Genomic DNA, 26,685 nt, shown 5'->3' on the forward strand with positions numbered 1-26,685 from the left:
AGAAGTGATACAAGAAAAGCAAGATGAAGACATATCTCTTCCTTAGATTTCAAAGTTTTGGTTGAGAAATTCAACATTCAGTTTAATTTACTTAGTCAGAATTTACTATTATTATGTGCAATGCACTGTACAGCCTGTTTCAGGAATTGTAAACATCATATAGAGACACAGACAGAATCTTTGTTAACATTTGGAGAAATCAAAACAAATAAAGAAACACTCAAGGAAGGGAAATCCGTGTGTCCTAAACAAACCGTAATTGAAACCTTGAGGTTTTTTGTCAGAGGGAAATAACATAATTTTTCTTTTTCTTTTTGTTTTTTTGAGACGGAGTTTTGCTCTTGTTACCCAGGTTGGAGTGCACGATCTCGGCTCACCGCAACCTCAGCCTCCGGGGTTCAGGCAATTCTCCTGCCTCAGCCTCCCGGGTAGCTGGGATTACAGGCCCGCGCCACCATGCCCAGCTAATTTTTTCTATTTTTAGTAGAGATGGGGTTTCACCATGTTGACCAGGATGGTCTCGATCTCTTGACCTCGTGATCCACCCGCCTCGGCCTCCCAAAGTGCTGGGATTACAGGCATGAGCCACTACGCCCAGCTCATTTTTCTTTTAAAGATAAAAAATAAGCTTCATGGCATACTTGGTAATTGGGATTTCCTTAAAATGTATTTCTCACTGTTGACATTTTTACCCACATAAAACAATTGGAAAGAACTGCAAACAATAAGAAAACAATTCTCCTAACATTCCCCTCAAGATAACACAATTATTATACTAATTGATTAAAGCTCTTTAAGTTTTTCCTTTGTTTGTTAAATGAAATTAACCAAAATATATTTGCAATTTTATACCTTTTTTCTTCCTTATATTTTAAGTACCTTCTTACGTTATATTTTATTGCTAATGATCCATTTGAATGATTATAAAATGTTCATATTGGTGAATATCAAATTTTCAGGAATTTCTCCTCTCTTAGGCATAAGATTATTTTAAATTACTTGCCATTATAATTTCAGATCTCAGATATTTTTCCAAGAAGTCTTTCTTTCTAGAATTGAGACATTTTCTTAATAAATAATTCAATAAATCAAAATACTATGTCAAAGTATAGAACTTCGCGACAGCTCTTGAACATTTTAGCAATATGTGTCTATCTTTTCCAAAACGTAAATAGAACAATGTTATCAGAAAAGCATGGAGAGCATATGTCAGTGTACCAGCTACAGTAATGGGCACAAGGAAGGTTTAAATTGTTATTAATGTGATACCTAAATAACATCATGTTATTTTCATTTGTAATTTTGAATTACATATTAGTGAACTACAATATTTTTCTATTTTTTTCTCCATAGGTGTATCATTGACAACATTTTAAAAACTTGTGTTCATTACGAATATTTTTATATTTTTCTTTTGGAATTTTCTTTTTTTCTTGATTTTGTTTTATTTTGCATTTCATATATTATCCAGTTTCACATTCTCACAGGACCAGCAATGACAACAGCCACCTCGGCTCCCGACTCTGAAATGGCCAAACGGTCACAGCTGCGGCTGACAGTAAAGCATCGATATGCTCAAAACAAAAAAACATTGCACAATGTTTCCTTCATTTCATTTTCTTAAACAAATGCCTGACACAAAGGCTTACTGCTGAAGAATGGAAACCCTTTTCTTCTTCATGCCTCAAAGTAAACATTAAACTTATCTGACAGGGTGAACGAGGTCTCTTTAATAATTAATGGTACACACATGAAAAATCCTTTATGATGCATAAATATTTTGTTACACAGCGTACAAAAATACTTTTCACAGTCTGATTGGTTTCGTGGTTTGGAAGAAATGCGGAGCAGTGGCGGGCAGGGTGCGCTGTGGGGAGGTGAACAGGATGGGCAGAGGGGGCTGGTCCAAGAAGACAGCAACAGAGGAGCCCAGTGTGAAATGAAAAAGCAAATCCCATCTATCTGTTGGGTGGAGGTGGGAGCTGAGCCTGGAAGCGCATGGGGCCACAGGGCTCGGGGCCTCCCTGAAGCGGGGTGGGTGCACGGGCAGGGTGAGGAGGGGCCAGGCAGGATGAACCACTGTGGGCCAGGACCTGTCGCTATGGTGACAGTGTGAGAACAAACTGTACACTCACATATACACGAGTTTAAGTGTCTTCATTCATGCCAGAAAACGCAAAATTAAACGCCTCGCTTCCTCGAGGGGGAGCTACAGAAGCAAGTTTGGGCGGGAGGTCAGGCCTTACCGGGTCCCCGTGAGGCCTCTGAGCTGGATCTGGATGCCCCAGCAAGAAGGTCCCTAAATCCTCCTGGGAGGCATTGGAGAAAGGTTTGAGGGTGCAGAACAGGGCTGAGGAAGAGGAGGGAGGGGAACAGGAAGCAGTCCACTGAGTCAGGCTTAGGATTCACAGTCCCTGCAGGGCAGCAGCAGCTCTGTACAGGCCACCCGGGGGCGGTGGGAGCTCAGGGCGCCTGTCCCGGCACCACCATAGATTCCCAGAACCGACTCCCCGGTGACCAGACTGAAAAACTAACAGAACTGACGGGACTTCCATCCTTGCTGGGTGGTGTCAGAGGAAGGGTAGCAGCGCACCTGAGCATGGAGGGCAGCGGCGGCAGTGGCAGCTGGGTAGGTGAACGCAGCATGGGAGATGGCTAGGGTCAGCTCTGTGGTGTACAAAGGCCCGGGCCTCTGGGGATGCAGGGATCAGAGCTGCCCCCATCAGGTCATAGGGATCCCGTGCAATGAAGTGTGCTCCTAGGGCGGGGTGCATGTTGCTGGGATTTGGAGTCACCATTAGCTTGCCCTTGGCCATCTTGGTGTTGGCTTTGGCAAACTCTAGCCTCAGGGTCTGTGGGCTCTCAGGATCGAGGCGAATACCGTTCAACGCAGCCTTGGCTGCTTCTGCTCCTGCCCAGCTGTCAAAGATCACAAAACCAACAGGCTGTCTCGCGGTGAGCTTGATCAGGGACCCTTCACACCCCTTGAACGGCCGGAAGAGCAAGTACAGTTCTCTGGGTTTAAGGTCCACAGGGAGGCCGCTGACAAACAGTGTCCGGACCTCCTCCTCCAGGGCGCCGCCGAGCCCGCGCCGGAGTCGGTGCCGATGCCGCCGCCGTGCTCTCTGTCCGGCTTCGCGTTGCTCACGCTGCGGGGGAGGGGGCGGTGGGAAGGAACGCTAGGGCGAGCGCGGCGCCGGCCCTGCGGGGAGTGGGAAGGGGCGCGGTGAGCGGTGCGCTCGCGGGTGCGGGTGCGGGGCGGATGGCGGGAGACCCGCGGGGCGGTGAGGGGCAGCCATGGTGTCAGGCCGGGGCCACTTCAAGTTTGACGCGTGCGGGAGGTGGGGAGGGGTGCGGAGGGGGAGGCAGTGGGACTAGAGTCGATTTTCAAAAAAATATTTTTATAGCATATATTTTGCTCTCCATTTTTGCAGGAGAATAAGTTTTTGACACTTTTCATTTTGCATTTGAATATTAATTTTTATATTCTGAAACATTTTAATGGTCTCAAATCTGATTGCATTATTTCTTCATTGCTTCTAAACTTGGCATCTCTTTCAAAAAATTTCCATTTTTACTAAGCAATTCTTTATACCTGTTGCTTATGTTAGCATACAACGTGAAGTGCAATTCTGAATTTACTTTTATAGCAGGTACTAACATAACTTACACAATACTACAGTTGAATAATCTTTTCCCATTGATTTTTGCTGTATTGTTTATTACTAATACTTGCTTATATATCACCGAGCCTATTTCTAGATCATCTACTCTTTTCTATGTATCCTTACATCAGTCCCCAGGATTTGCTGTTTATATCATGATACTATATTTAATACACAGATGTTTACCCTCAAAATTTTACTTTAAAGACATTGCCTCGGTATTCTCATCAGGTATTTTTTCCTTACATATTAAAATGTTGTTCAAATTGTGTTGTACTTGTGTGATTTTACACAGAATTAACCATAAATGTTTATTTTAACATTTTCAAAATTAATAGCCTCATATTGTTGTTGTTCTGGATAAACAGAATTTTGTCATATGAAAGTAGAAATAAGGAACTCTATGTAAAGGTAATGACAAAAAAAAGGTAGGAAGAAATCACGCTTTGCAAATTAAATTGTTTGGCTGAATATGATATATAGATACTAAAAACAACATGAAATCAAATTGGAAAAAGCCAGGGTCACATAATGGAGGACTTTAAGTGTTAAGCAGAGTGTGCTGTAACTAGTCAATTGCAGTAGGGAGGCACTGGCATTTCTGAGCAGCACAAATCCCACTTAGAATGTCAAAAATAGCTCTTTTGAGATAGGGCAGCCCTGCATAGGATGTGCTAGAGTGGAGAGGCAGATGCCCGAGTTGACAGACAGATCACAGCAAGAAATTCTCAAACCTATTTCAGCAACACCGATGTTAGTTAACATTTCCTTTTAATTTTACCTATTATAGATATATGTGGAACATACATGCTTTCACCAAAATCTTGGAGTCTCTCAGCCAACTTTGAAGCAATTTCTGTAAAATTATTTACTGCAGGAGAAAAGTAATCTGAAATAGAAATTGGGATTATCAAATGCTTAAAGAACATAATTTCTAATGGCATTGTTCCATAGTTCTAGAAAAGAAATAATATAGAAGCCATCCTCTTTTATGTTTTACAAGGTATTTATATTATCATATTATAAGATGTGAGCATCTATTAATACGTAAAATGCATTTATAGACATAATAATCCAGAATACTGGATCACTTGAAATAGCAATCAATAATAAATTACCTCAGATAGCTCCTTGTTTTTTAGAGTTTAATGGAAACATACAAATATGAACTTTAAAGAGGAAGGGGAGCATAGCAAATGATACACTGTGTGTTTTTATTCCTTGTGGAAGTTTCATAGAAATATTGTAGATTTTGTCAGCATACTTTCTTGAAGATACAGCATAACTTTTTTAATCAAAAGGGAGCACTATGGAACTGGCTAGTTCAAACACCATCTCTCCTACAATCTGGGTCACAATAATGTAATATTTAAATGTCAGATCATAAAATTTTTTCACCAACTCATATGCTACATATACACTGTGATATAGTGAATAGCTGATACATTTATTTGCTTCCTGCAAAACAATAAAAACATATCTCTTATAAGTTAATTTAAAATAAAATAATTAGTACCATATTTACTACTAATATCAGTAAGATTGGTCAGTGATGAATCAAGGAAAGTTTTTAAGCATCTCAATAATTGACTTCCTAAAGGGCAAATATTATAATCTGTAAACATACCCCAGGCTTGTACCAATTAAAATATGTGTGTATAATAAGAATCATATCATTTAAAAAATATTTGGAGATACCTAACAGGCTTGTCTTTATGAATACAGGAGACATGAAAATGCTTTTAAGAATCTGAAAAAAAAAGACAAGACAGTGTTGCATTTGGATGAAAACAATTTAAGAAGACAGAATTGTTAGAGGCAAATAAATATTACACAATATTATACAGGAGAAGACACTAAATTGTATAGTCACTGAAATTCCGTGGATAAATGACTGACAAGCAGTGAGCTGAAGACTGGAGAGTCAGAGAGGTGAGGGGTGCAGTAGTGGATTCAAAATCTCACAAAGGAGAAAGAGAAAAAAGGCTGAGAAAGGCATAAGAAAAACCAAGAGCATACATAGAAGGAAAAACTTTTCAAACTGTGAATTGCTGGTTTATGATCTTAGATCATTTTTAAGATGCTTATATTTTCATTATTAATATTAAAAAAATGTGCCAGGCGCGGTGTCTCACGCCTGTAATCCCAGCACTTTTGGGAGGCCAAGGCGGGTGGATCACAAGGTCAAGAGATCAAGACCACCTGGTCAACATGGTGAAAGCCCGTCTCTACTAAAAATACAAAAAATTAGCTGGGCATGGGGGTGCGTGCCTGTAATCCCAGCTACTCAGGAGGCTGAGGCAGGAGAATTGCCTGAATCCAGGAGGCGGAGGTTGTGGTAAGCTGAGATCGCGCCATTGCACTCCAGCCTGGGTAACAAGAGCAAAACTCCGTCCCAAAAAAAAAAAAAAAATGCTCATCATCACTGGTCATTAGAGAAATGCAAATCAAAACTACATTGAGATACCATCTCACGCCAGTTAGAATGGCGATCATTAAAAAATCTGGAGATAACAGATGCTGGAGAGGATGTGGAGAAATAGGAACACTTTTACACTGTTGGTGGGAGTGTAAATTAGTTCATTGTGGAAGACAGTGTGGCGATTCTTCAAGGACCTAGAAATAGAAATTCCATTTGACCCAGCAATGCCATTACTGGGTATATATCCAAAGGATTATAAGTCATACTACTATAAGGACACATGCACACGAATGTTCACTGCAGCACTGTTTACAATAGCAAAGACCTGGAACCAACCCAAATGCCCATCAACCTAGACTGGACAGGAAAAATGTGGCACATATACACCATGGAATACTATGCAGCCATTAAAAACGATGAGTTCATGTCCTTTGTAGGGACATGGATGAACCTGGAAACCATCATTCTCAGCAAACTGACACAAGAACAGAAAATCAAACACCGCATGTTCTCACTCATAGGTGGGTGTTGAACAATGAGAACACATGGACACAGGGAGGGAAGCATCACACACTGGGGTCTGTTGGGGGGAAATAGGGGAGGGACAGCGTGGGGTGGGGAGTTGGGGAGAGATAGCATGGGGAGAAATGCCAGATATAGGTGATGGGGAGGAAGGCAGCAAATCACACTGCCACGTGTGTACCTATGCAACAATCTTGCATGTTCTTCACATGTACCCCAAAACCTAAAATGCAATTAAAAAAAAAAAAGAAAAAAACACTTTATATAGTGATGTGTTGAAGACACTGGGATTCTGGAATTAGCCCCCATGGGTTAAAATCTAGGCATCAGGACCTATTACCAAAAACTTTCTGTGGTCACTTGACTTTTCTTTGTTGTAATTTTCTCACAAATAAAATGTAGATAATAGTTATCATCACCATCATCCCCCATATAACTCTGTCTACCTTCCTACCTCAGAGATAGGAGATTCATGATTTCCTGTCTGAAAAGAATAGCCCATGAGAAAAGGCTTGCAGACACTATGTCTACTGTAAATCCCCAAATGTATTTACTGTATTTAGAATCGAGCTCAATCTCTTATTATTGCAATATTCCCATTGGCATGGTTTTGAATAAAGTCTTTCTTGCCATTTCGAATTCAATCCACTGAATATGAATCTCCGAATTGAACCAGAGGAGAACCAAATTCCAGAGGCGGGAAGGTGGGAGTTTCATCACTGCTCATCCAGTAGCCACCCTTGTTTCATCAGAGCTTTCTTTGGTTCTTTTAGCTAATTGATAGAGTCAACAGCAGTCAGTCTGTTAGGATAAATCTTATAATCTTTTCATAGAAATACAATCATAGTTTATACTCTCACCTATGTCTTATTCATAAAAGTTTAAAGCATCCTTGAACAAAGGTACAATTAAATTGATGCTTAATAAGTGAATAATGTTAAAATACAACATCATGTTTCAAATTATATACAAACCTGAATACTTCACGACCTCCTCAGGGGATTTGCCCTCTTCCTCTTGAGCTATGTTATCAATGTCATCTCTTCCATATTTCTCATTAGCTTTAATAAACTGGTTAAAATCTCATTTACTCCAGTTTGTGAAACCCTGTGAACACAAAGTTAAGCATTATCAATAGAGGTTAAATTAATAAATCCATGTATTGGCCTATTTACTTCTGTACAATGATACATTAAAAAACAGTTTAAAATGCTTAAGATGTTTCTCCTTATAAAATTGCACATATTTTATGTTGGAATCAAAAGTTGAGTGAAAGTTGTTAAAGAAATAACTGCTTTTCTATTACAAAGAGAATATAATCTTCTCTAAGTACTTAAAGTTGATTTATAGTTCTAAGATCTGCAGTTAATTTCATATTTTATAGATGCCTACTACATTAAAATACAAGTGCATGAAAAGAAAAATGCTAATATAAATGCTGAAGTCTTGATATTCCAGTACTTCAATGATTATTTTTTCACAGATCTGTTCCCATGTAAATTAAAAGAGAGGAATGTGGATGCGTTAAGTCAAAAGAACACGGAGGAATAACCAAAAGAGAATGCAAAAAAAGAAAAAAATTTGCAGCTCTTTACATCATTCTGAACTAGTGTTAATAAATAATTTCTGTTCTAAATTATGTTCATAAATAGAACTTCTACAAGCAGAACGTTATTAGACCCACTCAATGTTTTTTACTAAAACATAAAACACTTAAGCCAGTGTTCTAAATTCCCTTGGCATTGTTAGCACGTCTGTGAAATCACAAGACCAAGAATTTGTTTTCCACTCCTCAAACCTCAACTCACATATGTGACACTCTAGACACTGCAAAACTCTATCCGTGGCTTTAGTTGATGAAGATTTCAGATGACCCCACCGTTTGTTCCTACGTACTGCCACGGCTTTTGACGAAGATTATTTAAGGCAGCAGAGGAGGACGAAAATGAATTCATCTGCTAGGAGGGGCAAAAGATTTCTAATTACAAACTAAAAGATTATCTCAGTTGAGACTGTATATCCTTGTTATACCATCTACTGACAATATACTCCAAGCCACTCCAAGCATTCTAAAGCCATAACTTTACTTTTGCATTCAGGAAATACATACAGAACATGAATATTTAAATGTTTTCTTTTATTCTGTTGTAAGTCCCAATATTCAGCCATTTGCAATTATAATTTCAAACTAAACTTTATTACTTCCAGGCATTTGGCTCAAAAACTTATGATTGTAATTTGTGAAAATTCATACAATTACATGTTATAACAATGAAAAGACCTGTATAATAAATAATATCTAAATATAAAAACTATCTTTCAATAATTAATGTGGAGAATTACCTACTACTATGCATTGCACATTGTTCAAAATTTGTTGAATAAATAAATCTTCCTGGCAACCCTCTATATTAATGTCTTACAGCACACATTTTTGTTTATTATTTTGCAAGTCTTCTGTGCTGAAATTCTTCTATCTTCTATAGTTCATTTTAGAAGTAGAACAATTGTAAAACTCATCATAGCAATAATGACTTGAAAGCATTAATATTTTGTTCAAATGGAAACCTTCCTAATTTAATAACTGTTATCCAATGATCACCTTAAAAAGCTTCAGAAATCTCTCATCATTGTATGAAAGTTCTAAGAAAGGATAAAAAGAATTTTGAAATTTATAAAATAATTCCATTAATAAAAATTAGTGGAATATAACTTCAGGAGACAATTCACATCTATAAACAAAAGAAATTTAAATTTTCAAAAATATGTTTTAACAGGCTTGGCACAGTGGCTCACACCTGTAACACCAACACTTTGGGAGAATGAGGCAGGCAGATCACTTGAGGTCAGAAGTTTGAGATGAGCCTGGCCAACATGGTGAGACCCCATCTCTACTAAAAACACAAAAATTAGTGAGGCATGGTGGCAGGTGCCTGTAATCCCAGCTACGCAGGAGGCTCAGGCAGGAGAATCGCCTAAACCCGGGAGGTGGAGGATGCAGTGAGTTGAGATTGCACCACTGCATTCCAGCCTGGGCGACAGAGGGAGACAGTTTCAAAAAACGAAAAAGAGTATGTTAATAACTACTATCAGAATTCAAATGTGGATTCACTGACCTTATTATAAATTGGCAAAATGTATTTCATATTGCTAATACTTGACACATATATTTCACATATATATATACTATCCAGTATTTCTAAAATGGCATATTCTATAAGATCAATTTTTTAAAATAGGGATATTTGGTCTAAACATGTTTACAAAATAGCCCTGAGTTCTGTTGGTGTCTCACATTAGGATACTAGGTCCATACAATAAAAATTAAGTGTGATCTATATTTTCTTTTTTTCTATTGATTGATTGTATTTCAACCATTGAAAATAGTTTACTTGTGCGAGAAGTTTTTCCTTTTCTTCAGTCTCTTCTGGTGTAAGAGGTTCAGCTCCATCAACCTTTTTTTGCTCTTCTCTTTGAGCCAGAGCTGGATTTCGGATATCAGGATTTCTTGGGACCTATAAAATCAGGAGACAAACTAAGAGTAAACTGATGATAAAAATTAATTACTAACGCTGTATATACACGTATCAATCTTCAGAGTTATTTGAAGAGTAAACAATATACAATCATAGCCAGAATGACACATGGTCCTTTCACATTTCTGCTACCATGATCCTGTTGAAAAAAAAAAACATTCTTGTGCCACATGAGATTTCATAGTTAAAACCCACCAGTAAATGAATGCCACATTAGATTTCAGATTTGATTATACTCTGGAACAAAGTCTATCCTTATACTATTGTAATACACAGAACAAACAAAAAGTTTGGCAGTAAAAAAACAGGGGGGGCATATTCCCCTGGCAACATAAAGCAGGGTGGAGAAACGGTAATGCACCTAAACATTACATCCAACAGTCTGATCAGTTCAACATGCAAAAGAAAGGAGTGCTTTTATTGCCTGCCAAGGTATGTAAGGGGAGACAGCATTTTTAACTAAAATGGAAAGTTTGGAAAATGTAATAGGGTAATGAAGAAAAAAGAGGAAACAGAGAATATAAGAAGGAAGGCAGAGTAGAGCACACAGACAGCTGTGCTAGGACCAGCAGTCAAGGGGGAAAGGCTGCAACAGCAGAGACCGACAGAATCATTAATGGTGTTTTGGTTACAGAACTGCAAGTACAGTGACAACTGAGAAGAGAACTTGAGTTCTAAACACGAGGACAGAAGCTCAGTTCTCCAAGAAAGCAAGCTGTCTCCTGTATCTCAAAACTGTAGCCTGCAGAGCCTCGGTGTATCGCAGTGAGCATATATAACCAGTGTGGTTCAGCAGTATGGGGCTGAACTATCCTGTTTGTATGGAGGAACAAATGAAGTCTCTTAGCCCAAAGCCTGATATCACTGCTATGTACATCTGTAGCTATAAGGAAGCACACTGATTTACGAGGGCAAGTACATAACATGTGTACTACACTGCGTAGCATTCCACTAAACATGAAAATAAAAGGGCTGGCAGTAAGCCTTCTGCTGCTTGAAATGCACACATACCATAAATGACTCATTTCCTAGGGGCATCAGGTAGTCATGGTTTTACGAGAGTGGAATTAGAATACATATTAAAGTGTATTTTTATCATTGTTATAGGTATTTCGTAGAGTTTGGAACTATATCATTGTAACTTAAAAATAACTTTAAAAAATTATTAAGTCCAATAGTTCTTCAAGTATAAAATCTAACTGAGTATTAAAAAGAAATACCAAGAAAGTAGATTCACTTGTAATCATCAGTATCAGGCAACCAAATTAGCAGGTATTGACTAAATGTCTATTATGCTTGTAGAACTGTGGAAAGTACTGATTGGAATATACAAGAAATATAGGTTTTATCCCTTATCCCAAATGTTTCAGACAAGAAGGGTTTTAGATTTCAGATTTTTTTGGGGGGGCAGGGGGTTGGAATATTTGCATTATACTTATCTTTTGAGCATTTCTAACTAGAGAACCTGAAATCCAAAAAACGCTCCAATGAGCATTTCCTTTGGGTGCTACGTTAGAGCTCAAAAAGTTTTGGATTTTGGAACATGTCAGATTTCAGGTTTTCAGATTAGGGAAACTACCTATATTGGATATGGTCCTTGCCCACAAGGAGCTCACAAACTAGTTGTGGAATTTTGAGCTGTACATTAAGAACTCTAAGGATTTGGGGAGATGGAGAAGGAAGAAAGAATATTCTAGGCTAGAGCAGTATGAGCAAAAGCATGAAGGTAGAAACATGCCAGAAGGCACATATGGGGTTTATGTTGAAAAGAGGTAAGAAACAAGGCCGGGTGGAGACAGATTTACAGGGTCTTGAATACACAGAAGGTGCTGGAGACTTTTAACAGGAGAGTGAAGTGTCAAAATGTAGTGTTCTCACCTGTAAGCCTTTTGCTGGATGGACTGAAAAGCGGGGAAGCGACTAAGAGGTAAGAGAAACTACTGAACTATCATAATCTACAAATGAGGTATGATCATCTGGACTAGGATGGTGGCAAATGGAAAAGAAGGTATACGTTTCAAATGAAATGTAGCCCAGTCATAGCATGATTAAAAACAACTTTTCTTCAGTGGCTAAACCTAATGTTAAAATTACAGGCATACCAGCAATTCTATTCCTAAGTATTTACCCAAAGAAAGGAAAATGTATCTATACAAAGAATGACAAGATCGTTGGAAGTAGCTTTATTCATCATAGCCAAAAGCCAGAAAACAGCCCAGATGGCCATCAAGAGAATGGATAAGCAAAGTGTGACCTATCCATACAATGGAACGGGTATTACATAATAAAAAGGAAAGAACAACACAGATACAAGGGACAACACGGCTTACTCTCTAAAACGTTACACTAAGTGACAGAAGCCTTGTACATACTGCATGATTCTATTTATGTGAAATTCTAGAACAAAAATTACAAAGATAATCTGTGGAGGGAAATATCAGAACAGTGGTTGCCTCTGAGGAGTGCATATGGTCACTGGGAAGAGGCACTTTCTGGGGTGACAGTAACGTTCCATATCTTTATAGGAGGAGTTTGAGTTACTTAAGTGTATGCATTTGTGAAAATACACTGAATGGTACACTTAAGGTTTATATATTTCACTCTATGTAAATACTTTTAAAAAATCATTAACAAAATATGACTCTGGCTAATGACATGCATGTTGAAGTGTTTCTGGGTAAAATGTACTTATGTCTGCAACTTTGAAATACATAATAATAAGATAAATATCCATATGATAGGGGGCCAGAGAAAAGGAAGAATAGGTGAAAAAACAAATATAAGATGTAAATTGTAGAATATATGTGGTGTATATATGGGTGTTAACTGTACGATTATTTCAACATTTTTGTATTTTTGTAAACTCTTTAAATATGTTTTTCTAAAAGTACAGATACAGCTTTAAAAGTTAACAGACCCCTTAAATTGCTGGTATGTGAAATTACTTTGTTTCCAAATTTTAATTTTAATTGAAAGAAACCTCTTTGATATTAAGATATTCTATTAAATATTTTCAAAATTTCCATGTCTAAGAAACCATATTTTCAACAAAATGAAAATATTTTATAAACATCTAAGTTATGACAGAAAATAGATAATATACCCACATAAAATAAAATGAAATAAAAATGTTTATTCCCATGCAGATATCCCCATAGTAAAAATTTTCCCTTTCAATTTCTAATAAAAGCAAAATCATAATATTTTATAAAACCATTAGATTTTAGCATCCACTGAAATTTATTCTATATCTAGTGGTCATATTAATCAACACAGCAAAACAAGAATGATTCATGAGAGCTATGTTTGCCAATTCTAGAAATTACTCAAATACACAGCTGCTAAAATGTTTAGAATTTGAAAAGGCTCAAAAATTGTAAATTCCTGTATCTCTTCCTATATGTTTTGGCTGTGTCCCCACCCATATCTCATCTTGAACTGTGGCTCTGAACTAAACTATATTATTGGTGCAGTTAATTAGAAATCAAGCGGCAACAGGAGGCCGAAGGTAAAGACCACCTGAGAGCGCAGTGACACCGGGGAACACCTCGGGATGGTTGCAGAGCAGGCACTACTGCTCTGGTCCCACAACGCCTTCTCAACATGGAGACTGCATAAGGGCCTCGTAAAGAAGGCTTGTGCAAAGATCTCTGAAAAGGGAGGCGACCTCTGCTCACAGATCTGGGAGGGTCTTTTCAGATGGGAACTGGCAAAGAGGAGAAAAGCCTTGCAGGGCAGAGATCACAGAACGCCTCAGGCTCTGCGTAGGTTCTCGGAATGCGGAGTAATTTTAGTTGCTCTATGTCTCCAATGCTCCGCAGATAAAAGCCCCTTGATGCACTGGGTGTGGTCAGACCAGGTGGCTCCTCATCTGCTATACTTCTGAAGCAGCCGCACCCTGATAACAATCAGAGATAAACTCAGAGTACTAGTTTAGCATCTCTTAGAAGGATCTCAAGTGCCGTTAAATGCTCAGAGCACTGGTTTAGCATGTCTGAGAAGGATCTCAAGTGCCCCTCCACCATCTTACCTACCCCTTCACCCTCCCCTTCCATGCCCATAAGATCAATGAGATTATGCACATAATAAAAGTGTATGGAGCCCAGAACTTGGGGCCAACAGAGTTCCCACGCTTGCGCTGGTCCCCTGGACCCATGCTGTAAATTCTACTCCTGTGTCTCTGTCTTTATTTCCTTTTCTCAATCCCTCATCACTGCCAGGACTACAGGCACCCATGTATGGGTTTGAGGCTGGTACCCAACACATGGCAGCAGATCTTTCCCATGCTGTTCTCATGATAGTGAATAATTCTCACAAGATCTGATGGTGTTATAAAGAGGAATTCCCTACACAAGTTCTCTCTTCCCTGCCACCATGTAGGATGTGACTTGCTCCTCCTTGCCTTCTGCCATGATTGTCAGGCCCCCCAAGTCCATGTGGAACTGTGAGTCAATTAAACCTCTTTTTGTTATAAATTACCCAGTCTTGAGTATGTCCTTATCAGCAGCATGAAAACAAACTAATACACCTCCTATAAAAAAAACTTATCCTTAATAGTCATCATTTTAATAAGACATACAATTTTTTACCTCATGAGGTTCATATGAGCATTAAGCTTCCTGGAATGACTTCAAAGTTCTACATAAGAATTAAGCAGACAAATACAGACCAATAGTACTGAACAGATATCTAGGAGGTATTTAAAGTCCTCATACTCTATGTCTCATTACCATCTCCAGCAACGCAGTATATAAAAAGTTATCTTTCTAAAGGAAAAATCTCAATTACTATTTGGATTTCTAGTCAGACGCTAAGGAATTTGTGATTAAGAATGTATTCCATGAAGTAGTGAAAAACATTTTTTGGGCCTTGTTTCTTAGGAGTTTAGCAAGCATTGCGTAGAAAATACGGAATACTGAATTAAATGTGACAGCACACAAAATAAAAGCAGTAACCTGAAATCACTCACCATATTTTAGCTATACCACTGCAAACATAGGTGGCCCGCAATGACAGATTACCAAAACTCACAAAGATGCTGGAACTTCCTCCATGTGTCGAACGTTGTATATTAGTTCCTAAAGAATTTTTTATTGGGGATAAACGTCAGAATGTTCTACAGCTTTCTTTAGCTTCAAATGTGGCAAAACTCTTGCATTCCAGGTGTTAGACTCAATGGAATGTCCAGATATTCTGGATTTTTTATGCTGCATTGAAATTTCAATTAAGTCATCCTCTTCCAATATAAAGGTTTTAGTGACCAAGTGACGGCATGTATTAAATAACAACTCCTTTAAGTTGAAAGAGCAATGAAGCCTTTGAATATGCCTAACTTGCAAAAAGGTCAAAGCTTAGACAGCAGCAGGAATGAGCAAATCATGTACTGCTATCCACCAAGTGGTTAGGGCAAAACAAATACTTCTCTCACCTTCAAATAAAACAAAACTGTTTAACTCCAGATCTTATTCTCAGTAATATTGCTGTCACCTTGTGCTGAATATGGGAGTGAGAAGGAGGAGAGCAAAATAGAAAATGCAAATGCAAATAAGCAGGAAGTACAAGGAAACCACTCTTTACCAATTGCTTCAAAACTTGTGAATCCTTCACTAGCCCCACTCCAAATCACAACAGAATAAGCCTTTGAGGACTCAACATAGATAAAATGTAACCATGAACCACAGTGTCCCCAGCTATGGGCATCACCTGTCTCCCCTTGGCTAACAATGCTATAAGCAGAAAAGGGGATAAGAGTCCCTTTTTGAGAATCTGTGTATGCAGAATACCAGGTAACTTCACTAAAGCAGTTTTGTTTTGTTAATTTGAGGATAAACTACTGTTCCACTCACTTTGTGGCCCTGATGAGTTTTCTGAAGGTATGAGGGGGAAATAAAGCAGTGCTAGCCATGCCTTGAGAAGATATGTCTAATGGTTACACAACACATCATCCTTGAAAGGCCCTTTAAGATGATTAACATGTCACGCTGATCTGTCTATTCTCTGAACTCAAACAAAAGAACACCCATTTAAAGAACCCACCTTAGCTCACAAGCAACTTCAGGTCCATAGTTCCTAGCAAAGAATGGAAGAGACAAGGTCCAGAAAGAACCAATAACCGATATTTGTCTCGTAAATCCTCAGCTAAGTATGCATAGGGAGGATCAAGGCAAGTCAAGACAATACAGAGGCAATCTAGGATGGGGCTTCAGAGAGCACAAGGCTAGGAGTAGAGTAGTAGGGGACTGGTTCTCCTTCCACTACCACCACCGCAGTCCAGGTCACCACCACCTTCTCTCATTTCGATACTTCAACAGCCTCCTGGCTGGTTTCCCTGGATAAACTTGCCATTCTCTGCATCATAGCCAGAGTGATCTTTTAAAAATGTAAATCTGATCATCGTTTACCATTTATTAAGTTGTATGACCTTGAGCACATGACTCAGGGAAAATGACTCAACCGCTCTATGTCTGTTTCCTCATCTGTAAAATAAGGATGTGGTTCCAGGGCTGTTAGGAGGATAATGAGCTAACATTTATAAATAACCTGGAACGATAAGTAACACAAGTAAGGACTAAGTGTCTGCTACCTACCCACCCACTTCCCTGCCTTAAAAACATCTCAGTGGGTTTCCTCTACTCTAAAGTTAAAGTTCAACCTCATTAATATGACCTACAAAGCCTTCCATATGATTTGACTCTACCCACTCACCAGCCTCATCTCAAGTCACCCTCTTCCTCACCAGTCCCTAACAACACTGGCCTTCTCACAGCTCCCAAAAGGGGCCATTCTCTTTCCCACCTCAAGACCTTTGTATATGAGGTGCCACCTGCCTCAGCTTTTCTCTCCCACACTTTAGACTCAGCTCATTCACATCTCTGGAAACTCAGCTTAAACGGCACTTCCTTAGGGAACACCTCCCTGATCTCCCAGTCCACATGAGATACCCATGTTATACTCCCTCATTAGCATCCCTTGTAAGCACAGAACCACACAAATACCACCATTACACTGTAGTAGCTAATGTCTATCTCCTCTATTAGAACATTAAGTTCCATGAGGTGAAAGATTTTGTCTTATTCACTGCTTTATCCCAAGTGCTTGGCCCAGTACCTGGCACAGAGGAGTGCTCAATAAATAGGTATTAAACTTTAAAAAAAAAAAGTTCTCCTTTTACTCTTTTTCCCTCTCCTCTTGCTTCTTTAGGGGAAGTGAGGAAAAGCAAACAATAAGGTGCAATAGCACCAATTCCATGCCAACTCCCCTCCCCCTATTCACCCCTTTCCTCTATTCTTACACCTCTCCTCCTCCTCCTTCCTTTCTACCACTCTTCACAGCTGTCCCTTCATTCCTGCATCTTCTGAGGTTCCCTCATCTGCATCTCCTTCCAGCTGGCCACCATCCAAAAAGTCACTGTAAGACTTCACCCCTAACCACAAACTGCCTGTAATGAAAGGCACTGTTGATATTGAAACCAGAACCATGGTCAGAATGTGGTGGGCACTGTAAATTATCATGAGGAATAAAATTTCAGTATCTCCAAAGAAGGAGCATAAAGTTATATCAGAGATGATTTTTTTTATTGTCGCCACTTGACTACCACTTGGCCCACCTCCCAAATGTCATGCCACACCATTGTAAACACAGTCCTTATTTAGGACTGCAGAAAGAAGCAGGGTTACATCACATGCAGAAAGAGCCCAGAATGTCTGAGTGGAATGAACAGAGCATCTGAATACTAAGAAGTTGCTTGTGAGACCAGGGCCCATGGCAACCCTGTTAGCGCCATGATCTTGAACAAGGTCACTTAACCTCTATCAACTTCAGTTTCCTCACCTATTAAATGGACATGATAATAACACCAACTTCATGAGGTTGTTAGGAATCAAATGAACTATGTGCTAAAGCAGTGTGTAAATTATAAAATGTTCTATGCAAATATTTGATTTATTACAGAGGTCTAACATTTCAATTCATTCTCCTTTCAAGTCTCAGTAATAACAGTTAATTAAAGTAACAGAAAATAATATTCTAAACCTAAAATTACTATAAATCTTAATGAGATATGTATTTACCTCATAATGCAACTACTTCATTATTAATTTAAATACTTATTAATAATTATTATTAATTTTCCTACTTTTGTTTTGCATTTGAACCTATAACTTACCTGTTTCTTCTGGTGTGTCACTGTTTCCACTTTCTTTGAAACTAGTTTTGTGTCTGACGTGAATGTTCACCCTAGAGATCTTCTCTAGTTCCAATATATAAATGAGTTAACTAACTATCGTACATACATGGAGCTTTTCTAGACATATTCCAACTACTAATTTAAAATAATGGGTCAGTTCTCATTGCGATAAAGGTTTACAAAATAAAATTTAAAACACAGCTATCAATTTATAAAACAGAACATTTCATAAAATTAAAATAGTGTTAATATTTTATAAATTTTTTTTTGAGACAGAGTCCCCCTCCATCACCCAGGCTGGAGTGCAGTGGTGCGATCTCAACTCACTGCAATCTTCCCCTCCCAGTTTCAAGTGATTCTCCTGCCTCAGCCTCCCAAGTAGCTGGGATTACAGGCACCCACTGCCACACTCAGCTAATTTTTGTATTTTTAGTAGAGACGGGGTTTTGTCATGTTGGCCAGGCTGGTCTCAAACTCCTGACTTCAAGCGATCTGTCCCCGTTGGCCTCCCAAAGTGCTGGGATTACAGGCATGAGCCACTGTGCCTGGCCAATATTTTTATAATTTTTTAATATTAGTGATCATTATACCTTTGGTAATCCCTCTCCATTCACTAGGAAGTCAATTTCAACATACAGAAATTACCTGGTATGCTTACTCTCTCAATATGACAGATTTAGTGTGACAAATACTAGATTTCACTCATGAAAACTAGGATTCTATCTACCTATACAAGTAAGAATTCCTAATACCAAAAGATCATTTTAAAATTGTATAATTCATTATCATGTTTATCATTATCTTTAACACCTAAGTGACTACAATCTACTAACCACCAGCAAGGCTTTCATCAACCTATAAGCAATAAAGACAGAAATACTATTTCTTGGACCTATTAAGGAAATGATCAAAAATTTCCTATCATATATTAACATTCACTTCTAACCACATACCTATTGTACTTTCTATATATTATTTAACCATTCAAACACTGGCATTATAAAAATAATATATTGTTATTACTATTTTGAAATATTGCACAATTCTTCATTAATCTCATTTAGTGATGACTGTCCTGGTGATTCAGTAGCTTGATGTTTTACATCTAGTTAAACTTCCTCTTTGGTTTTAAAAACATCACTGTTGTGATTTACTGTTACATTCTCTGAAATTAAAATACAACACCTTCTAGTCTAGATTAACAGATGAAATTATTTTAAAATCTATTAATTAAAAAAATTGAAAAAATACCTTATAGCCTATTGTCTTCCAATAATAAAGAATTTCCTTTTCCAGGAGCTCAAATAAGCGTGGTGGGAAAAACTGAAAATCCTGAACATTCGGCTGTTTTGGAGGCCGTGGAGCCTATGAGAGGAAAATGGATTATATATACTTCTTTTCAGTACATGAAGTAAACTTACTTACCTTTTACTATTTCTGTTACAGATGGAACAATAAATACAATAAAATCCATTTATATGGCTGGGCCAAATCAAATACTTTTTTGTGTTGCTATATTTTAGAGACTATGATTTGGCAATGATATAAGTAAATCTGAACCACAGATCATGTTGCAAGAGAAATGTACTTTAGGACATAAAAACTGGCCTTGTACAGTTGTACCTTTGGAATCTTTGGCTCGCTGACACGCAAAGCCTCTCTAAAGCAGGCATCCACTGCATAGTTTGCTTTGTGTTCTTGTTTAGGAGGTTCGATCCATTCCACCACGCCAAGCTACACACGACAAACAACAACAAGGGGTTTAATGACTCCAAACAGTTTTATGAAAATCAAGTGCATCGAGGCTGCAGAAACATAAGAAAGCAAAAGCCATCAGGAAGAATCAAAACTTGCCTTACAAATCACAATTTACCTCCAAAGTTCCAAAATGAAGTGTACACCGAGTTTAGATGCAAAGACAGTTTTCTTTATTTTTATTTGAAAGTAGGTTTAGAAACTAGTTCTTCCTTGGTGATTGAGAAGAATCTGTATAATTTGCTTAGCATTTTTTGTCAAATTAAATAAACAAAAGGTAGCTAATACAGCAGGAAGAGTAACACTGACTGTGGTAACCGTAGTAAGTGTATGAATTAGAAACAGATGAAGGGTAAATAATAAATCCCAACATGATGAGCACATTCAGACGAGACCTTCTAGAAATGTAGGTATGGCAGAGTTGGAAACGGTGGTGGAAACAGAAAGACCTAGACTCTGCCACTTCACTAGTTGTATAACTTTGGGGAAATTATTTTTTTTCATCTTCGAAATGAGAATAATAATACCTACATTGAGGATTACATATGCTCATATATGTGAAATCATTAAGTAAACTGCTAAGACTTAAACGCAAGGTATTATTAAACATCCTAAGTAGCATGAACAATGATTTGGTAGCATTACTAATTTTACCCTATCATCGGCTAGAAAATATAATTTAACAGTCAACAGATAAAACTGACACTACAATGTTCTGGAGTCTGAGAAATGGCTTCCTAATTCATATTTTTCTTGATTTCAGTGCTTAACCTAGTGTCTTTACATAAAAGAGAGCATTAATCTACCATTAGTTGTCTCACTCTACTTGATCTAATCTAAGGGCTGAATTCCAACCTTCACATCATATTTTAAGAGGGGATAATAAACCAAGATGACCAGGATGGTTACAGATCTACAAATTCTCATGGTGTCTAGAGAAGAAAAGGCTAAAGGCAGACACAATGGTGGTATTCACATCTGTGAAACTCTATCAAATAGAAAAGAACACAGCTCTTTGTTGATCCATAAAATTAAAATCAATGTGAAAAGTTAGGAGAAAGTTGATGGCTACTCAATATAATTGAACTATTAATTAAGTACCTACTGTATTATGTGTAACTCAGTGTCAGAGATATACAGATGAATAAAATAATCTCTTTCATCAAGAAACTTATAACTCAAAAAGTTTTCTGAGACCCAGAGAATATGACATCGAAACAAACTACCCTGAGAGGGATAAGATTCCCAACACTACAGTGTTCAGAGGCTGCATATCTCCTTTAGATGCTAAAGATGACATTTCTTAATTACAAGAAAGTTAGCATAAATGACCTTCTAACTCTAAAAGCCTATGAGAGATCGACATTATAATGAGATTATTAAGTAAAATGAGAAATTCCCACAGCAGTGAAACAAATTTTGCTTTTCTTTCAGATGGATGAATGTGAGATGGCAGCAATGAAAGAGATATTTTATAAATAACCAATAGTTTATCTTTCTCAATTGGAATAAAAATAAATTAATAATGGTTTAACATTCTAAAAGTGATGTATTTAGCTATTTAACCTATACTTGTTTGATGGGCTAGGCATTCAAATTTGAAATAATCATTAAAGGAGAATTTATCAACTTGCAAAAACAGAACAGATCATACTAAATTAGTTTGTTTTAGATAAGAGTACATTAACACTAACTTATCTGAGTTTATTTATTCAGGATCACAGCCATCATGATTTAATTTACCAGGTATGGTGGTAAAAGAAATGCAACTGATTCAACAGACCATATATGGAGACCTACCTCGATGTATAATCTTCCATGATTTATAAATAATATTCTTTCAAGTTTTCACTTCTCCTCAAAAGATAATTTGAACCTATTTTAAGAACCTATCTAGAAATACAAAGAGACAGAAATAAAATATAATGTCAGCTCAGAATATTCAGAAAAAAATTCTGATTCTGGATATCACTGTTACTGTCAGACATTTAATTATAAAAATACAAGTCATCACAGTTATTAAAATTCTCTCTATCATTGCATCATTACTTTGCTAAAATTAGAAGCACAAGAAAACCAGTTAGAGACAGACAAGTATTTTACTAACTTCTCTCTAAAAATGTGGATAAGAAGCTCCACTGGTATTTAGACTTCATTGTTTAACATTTTTCCACTTTATAACACTCCTAATACCCATAAGCCTGTAGGAATAACTGTAAAATTAATAAAATTTATATCACATAATGAGATCTCAAAAGCATATTAGAAAGGCAATTTCCACCCTGTGCAGATAGGCCATCACCTCCATCTCAGCAGGATAAAATATAAGCGGTCTAAGTGAAGATTAGAAATAAGACAACCTGATAAATACAAGAAACTAAAAGCTATCAGAAGCAATAAAAGAAACAAAGCATTATCAGCATACTAGCTACAATGCAAACCAAAATGGCTCACCTCTCATTTTTCAGTAAAATAAGTACCTAAGAATGAGCTTTTCTATTTTAAGAAAATTCATCTCTGTCAGTTCAAAAATATAACAGCTTTAGGGAACAATTTGAACAACAAAATGAACAAAGATAGAACTTGATTATAACTCAAAATATCCATGAGTCCATAGTGACAATAAATAAATAACTGAAGATACAAATAAACTGGGGAGAAGGGGTAGATCTTCCATGCAGAAAAATATCAATATATACAGGTAGAATGAAGAACATACAAAATGACCATTAGGCAAACACCACAATAATAACTATTGCAGGCAAGCTCCACCAGTACATGCTAAGATCAGTGAGTGAAAGTTTGAGAAAGATGTCCCCCAAGGTATTTATCAATTACAGAGCGAAAAATGGCAGGGGATATATTGGAAGGCCTGGGTTCCCAGGCAGAAGCCTGCCACAGGGGTTCTGTCCCCGTGGAGTGACTCTACTAAGGCAATGCTGAGTGGAAATGTATGTGAGGTTGGACCTCCTACAGAAAGTCCCCAACAAGGGCACTGCCTAGTGGAGGTGTGGAATTTGGGGTGTTGCAGGGACCCTAGAATTACAGAGTCACCATCATCGAGCATCTCCTATCTGGAAAAGCTGCAGGCACCATACTCGCAATTCGTGAAAGCAGCCACATGGGCTGTGCCCAGCAAAGCCCTGGAGGCAGGACCCTTCAAGGGCTCGGGAGCCCATCTCTCACAGTAGTGTGCCCAGGATATGGGACACAGAGTCAAGGGAGATAATTTTGGAGCTTTAAGATCTAATGTCTACTCTGCTGGGTTTTGGACTTGGATTACCCCTCTCATTTGGCTGATTTCTCCCTTTCAGAATGGAAATGTCTACCCAATGCCTAAACAACCATTGTATCTTAGAAATATATATCCTGTTTTTGGTTTTATAGGCTCACAGGTGTAAGGAACTTATCTTGAGTCTCAGATGAGACTTTGGACTTTTGAGTTGATGGTAGAACAAGCTAAGACTTTTGAGGACCATTGGGATGGAATGATTGTAATTTGCAATGTGAGAAGGACATGAGATTTGAGAAGCCAGAGGCAGAATGCTATAGTTTGGATATGTTTGTCCCCCAAATCTTATGTGGAAATTTGACCCCGAATGTTGGAGCTGGGGCCCAATAGGAAGTGTTGGATCATGGGGGCAGATCCCTCATGAAGCACTTGGTGTAGTCCTCCAGATAATGAGTGAGTTCTCTCACTCTGTTAGTTCCTGACAAAGAAGCTTAGCATTTCCCTCCTCTCTGGCACTGCCTCTCTCTCTGTCTCTCCCATGTGATCTCTGCACACGCTGGCTCTCCTTTGCCTTCTGCCATAAGTGGAAGTGGGCTGAGGCCCTCAGCAGAAGCAGATGCTGATGCCATGCTTCTCTTACAGCCTGTAGAACCATGAGCCAAATAAACCTCTTTTCTTTATAAACTACCAAGTCTCAGGAATCCCTTTACAGCAACACAGATGTGCTAAGACAGTAGACATACCAATTACCCTGTCTTGATCATTACACATTGTATATATGTAACAAAATATCACTCTGTATCCCACACATATGTACAATTAATATGTGTCAACTAAAATAAAAGGAAAAAAATAATAAAGTGTGTTAAAAAAAAAATGCAATGTGGGATAATAGATTAGATCTCCTGGAATCTAACACCAGTTAATTAATTAACCAATGTCCTCTTCCTGGAACAGGAAGGGACATTAGGAGAAAAATTGGTGTTAATTTTCCAGTTGTGATTATACTAACATGTAAACTGTTAACATTAGGGGAAGCTGAGTGAAGGATATAAGTTAACACTGTACTATTTTAACTCTGTACTATTTTTACAACTATTCTGTAAGTCTAAAGTAATTTTTAAATAAAAAGTTTTAAAATTCCAGCCTTAATTTCAGTTTAAAAAATAAAATTAATAAACCCCCATTTCTTCAACAGACCACATGTAACCAAATCCTTCTTCATTTAAGTTAACTAAATGTTACTAATATTATTATTCATAGAGTTAACATTAAGTGCCAGACAGTATTCTAATAACTGTATGAGTATTAACTCATTTATTTCATCATCAGAATCCCTCTATGATGTAACTATCGTGACCTCCATTTGATAAGTGAGAAAACTGAGAATACCCAGAGTCACTTAATTAGTGAAAAGAGTTGAGATTTCAACTCCAGAATTCATGAAGTCAACCCTACATTGCTTCTCAATAACAAATGTAGTACTAGCAGTAGTAGTAGCAGCAGCAGCAGCAAAAATAATGATGATGATGATGATGATGATAAACCAGTAAAATATGTGAAAGGTACACCCTGCAGGAGATCTGTAGACCTATATCAAATTTCACTCTTTAGCAGGGTATTATAACAGATAAGTGCCAGTGTTATCTTATAATCGTTATGCAGAGAAATGCTCATTTGAGGGTCTAATTTTTGAGGGTAAAAAGTTACCTTCTGTTTTTCTCTATAATCTTCTCCTTCAAACTTCTATAAACTTTGTTCAATGTCCATTCTAAAATTTCTTAGAGAAGACTCTCCCATTTTTTGCAGGCACTCATTCATCTCAGCAGTCCAAAAATGAATATATTGAAATGAGAAAATCACTGAATTACTTGTAAGAGTCTATGGATTCTCTACCTTTTTAATAGTCAGGTTTTAACATGAAATACCTCCTAATTTACAAGGTGTGAACGCAATGCTAACATCAAGGTTGAAGTGTAAATTTTACTTGCACAAGTATTTCAAATATTTAAATGGTGCTTCCCAAGTACTCTCACTTAGGCTTTCTTTAAAATCTTTCATCAGTGAAGTCGTAGCCACATTATAATTTCTCTTGCATAATTTAAATCGGACAAATAGTTAATGCTAAGAGAAAGTTGGACTAAAATAACACATTTGCATACTGATATGAAACATATTAACACAAGATTATTCGAAATGCAGGTTATTACCTGAAGTACAAAAATCTTCTGAAAAGCAAATTCAACCAGTTTACAAGATACGTAATTAACATGGTAAAATACACTATGGAGATGAAATCAGCAAAATTCACACTGTGATTAACTGAAAAGGCAAACAATCTAGTTTCTTCACCAAATAAATCACAAGGAATACAATGCATGTCGGGAGCGGGAGGCCTATAGAGTTTAAAAGACAGAGATGAAATCTCCATCAATAGCAATTTGTATTCTGACTTGCATTCTGATTTAAAAACAAAAGCAAAACTTTTTAAGTATAAATATTTATGAAACAATTGGAAATTTGAATACTAACTGGATATTTGGTATTATTGAAGAATTATTGGGGTTTTCAGGTGAGGCAATGTTATAATGATTACCTTTAAAAGAGTCCTTCTATTTAACAAATACAAAGTAAACTATTTACAGCTGAAATATGTCTAAGATTTGCTTCAAAATAATCCAAGAAGGGGAAAAAAAGAGCTGGGGATATAAACAGGGCAGGACTAGTTGATTGTTGTTAGAAACAGGTGATAAGTACTTGGGGGCTCATTATACTATTCTGTCTCCTTTCACTTATGTTTAAAATTATCCACAATTTGTGGAGGGTGGAAGGTGAACTAAACACAAAATTACAATATTCTGAAACAATTTATTATGCTTTAACAAATAGTGATTTAGTATTTCATGAAATGTTTTATAAAAGATTTTCAATTAACCAATGTATCAGTAGATGACTTCTAATCCAGTACAAAAAAAAGATTATAAAAATATAGTCCTAGTCAAGCATGGTAGCTCATGCCTATAATCTCAGTGCTTTGGGAGGCAGATTTGGGAGGTTCACTTGAGGCCAGAGGTTCAAGATCAGCCTCAGCAACACAGCACGACCCTGTCTCTACAAAAAAAATAGTTAATTAGATGTGTATGTCGGTACACGCCTGTGGTCCCAGCTCATCGGGAGGCTGAGGTGGGAGATCACTTGAGCCCAAGAGGTGGATGCTACAGTGAGTTATGATTGCACCACTGCACTCCAGCCTGGGTGACAGAGCAAAATCTTGTCTCTAAAAAAAAAATGCAGTCCTTATACATGTGATTAAACACAAAATTTACTTAGCTTTGAGATATAGTATTTTCAATAAAGCATCAGGTATA

At 37.5% G+C, this 26,685-nt stretch overlaps 1 protein-coding gene and 1 pseudogene across 11 annotated transcripts in view; both read right to left on the bottom strand.

The window, feature by feature from the left end:
- Positions 1–1,431: 1,431 nt before the first annotated feature.
- Positions 1,432–14,581, bottom strand: LOC135277945 (RNA-binding protein with multiple splicing 2-like; annotated as a pseudogene).
- LOC135278087 (zinc finger protein 707-like) overlaps positions 4,794–26,685 on the bottom strand; it is a 76,139-nt gene continuing 54,247 nt past the window's right edge. For 8 of the 11 annotated variants that reach the window (XM_064384780.1, XM_064384771.1, XM_064384770.1 and 5 more), the window contains 7 exons: positions 25,028–25,179; positions 21,886–21,978; positions 19,954–20,064; positions 19,582–19,695; positions 10,002–10,124; positions 7,584–7,716; positions 4,794–7,382 (listed from right to left, as the gene is read on the bottom strand). The gene's annotated coding sequence lies outside the window, so the exon portion shown is untranslated. Of the gene's footprint in view, positions 7,383–7,583; positions 7,717–10,001; positions 10,125–19,581; positions 19,696–19,953; positions 20,136–21,885; positions 21,979–25,027; positions 25,180–26,685 lie in introns of all 11 variants that reach the window. The other 3 variants (XM_064384773.1, XM_064384776.1, XM_064384777.1) reach the window with 3 other exon arrangements.

Source organism: Aotus nancymaae, unplaced genomic scaffold (genome assembly GCF_030222135.1).
Source record: "Aotus nancymaae isolate 86718 unplaced genomic scaffold, 86718_ANA_hifiasm-v0.15.2.pri h1tg000036l, whole genome shotgun sequence".
In the NCBI taxonomy this organism is placed as follows: domain Eukaryota; kingdom Metazoa; phylum Chordata; class Mammalia; order Primates; family Aotidae; genus Aotus; species Aotus nancymaae.